The sequence below is a fragment of the Theropithecus gelada genome, chromosome 9 (genome assembly GCF_003255815.1).
Source record: "Theropithecus gelada isolate Dixy chromosome 9, Tgel_1.0, whole genome shotgun sequence".
Taxonomy (NCBI): Eukaryota; Metazoa; Chordata; class Mammalia; order Primates; family Cercopithecidae; genus Theropithecus; species Theropithecus gelada.
In genome coordinates, this window is record NC_037677.1 from 22602370 (window position 1) to 22604516 (window position 2147).

The following is a 2147-nucleotide window of genomic DNA, read 5'->3' on the forward strand; positions in this document are numbered from 1 at the left end:
TAAAATCAATCAATCAGCTACATCTTATACATTCTTACAGGGATGGAGGTATTTAAGAACTACCTCTACTAATCCTAGAAATGTTTCAACTCCTGTAGAAAAGATAGAACAGCTATCAGATTAATTTTCAAATTATACTAGAGAAACTTCAGAGAACAAATTTTGTGGCATCATACATCAAAATTAAACAATGACATCAGTGAGAATTACATACAATTAACTTAGGGACAGTTATGGATTGGTTTATGGTCTTGGATAGCCATTATTTCCACACAAGTAAAGCTCATGACTCAGTAATTATTTCCTCTTTCCTGAACAGATTTGGCCCTGGTCAGTTCGTGACCCAGAATTTTTTTTTCCAGGAAAGAGCACTTATTCTGTCTATTGATCCACAGACAATAGACTCTGCTCACAGATTGAAATATAAACTACCCTCCTGATTTCTTTCTGCTGCCAGGACAATGGGCTCAGGTTTATGTTCACAACAGCCAACGAGTGCATAGAGGTCTGAGTATGGGCCTGCGATCCTGTGACTTTACTTCCCCCGAGAACTGCAACTGTCATCTCACCTGTGGATGCAAGGACAGTACATATTTGATGACTTAAAGTTATTTTTTAATAACTTTGTCTTAGTTTCCAGTTACCAGAAAAATGACAACTTTCTACCAAGCATCTTCAAAGACATGAAAATGGGAGAGGCTCTGTTTTTCCATGATCCCTGGAGGCAGACAGGGGTTCACATGGAGAGAACAGGACATGCTGAGTCTGAGACATAGGAGACTGACAGCAAAGCACATGTGTCTTACCGGATTCCGTGCTTCCCTGAGATCTGCCTCTGCTGAAAATCTGATTTTCAGTTAACCCCCAAATTCCTGAGCCAAACTATTAGTGAATTGTAAATAGATGGGACCACACAAAGACCTTGAGAAGGAGGTGTCAACAGGTTACAGTGCAGAGAACTTAAAGACAAATATTTAAAAGGAAAATAGGGACAAAATAGTGTGCTTCAATGCAAATTAACATTAAACTGTGGCTCATATATAGTCTAGGAAATGTATTTTAAGATCATTTACCCCATAGAGATAGACATGCTAAAGTAAATAATATTCATAGAAGAAACAGAACATTTATTAAAGATTTGTCTTCCACACAAGAGAGCACCAAGTTTATATTGTCCAAAAGAAAATTTTATTCATGAACTAATTAAAACACCAATACCGCTTAAATGATTTAAAAGTTACAAAGTAACCAATCTTCCCAATAGTTTTTAGGAAGGATATATAAAAGTGATACGGGCAGCGCCTAACTGCACGCCACGGCCGTGTTGCTGGCGGGGCGGGGCCCGGCAGGCAGAGTGGGCGCCCGGGTCCGGCCTTTTGCCACCTGGCTCCTGGGCGCGGCCACCCCCTGCGCCCCGCCGCCCCTGACCCTGGTCCTGCTCCCGCCCAGGCCAGATGCCCAGCTGCTCCTCCAGCAGCCGTGACCTCAGCCAGGCCACGGAGACAACAGGCAGTAGGGTCAGCCACACAGAGGAGAAAAAGCAAAGCAAGTCACAGCAACTGAAGAAGATTTTTCAAGAATATGGCACTGTTGGCGTGTCATTGTACACTGGAATCTCATTAATCTCCTTGGGCATATTTTACATGGTTGTGTCAAGTGGTGTGGACATGTCTGCAGTCCCGCTGAAACTCGGATTTAAAGAGTCCCTGGTACAGTCAAATATGGCAGCAGGTACAAGTACCTTTGTGGTGGGCTATGCAATCCACAAGCTGTTTGCGCCAGTGAGAATCGGCATTACCTTAGTCTCTGTGCCCTTGATAGTCAGATAGTTTTGCAAAGTGGGATTTTTTTAAACCTCCAGCTGCAAAACCTTAATGAACTCTTCAGTCGTAGGCACCGAATACCCATTTCTTCTAAATTACACAATTTGGATTGGTTTTAGGGTTGTAGGATTTCTTTTGGAGGGGTAGGGCGCTAATTGCTATGTTCTCATGGATACACTTTGCCAGTAAAATTCAGGCTTTTGAACAATTTTAATTTACAATTTTAATTTTTTGCTTCATAAATTTTGTGAATGCTATTCATTATAGGATTTGTATATATAATCTAAAATGTCAGCAAGATATCACAGATGGGTTAACATCTCA

The 2147-nt window shown here is 41.5% G+C and overlaps 1 pseudogene; it reads left to right on the plus strand.

Moving 5' to 3' along the window:
- Nucleotides 1-1309: 1309 nt before the first annotated feature.
- On the plus strand, nt 1310-1875 carry LOC112630990 (annotated as a pseudogene).
- Nucleotides 1876-2147: the final 272 nt, after the last annotated feature.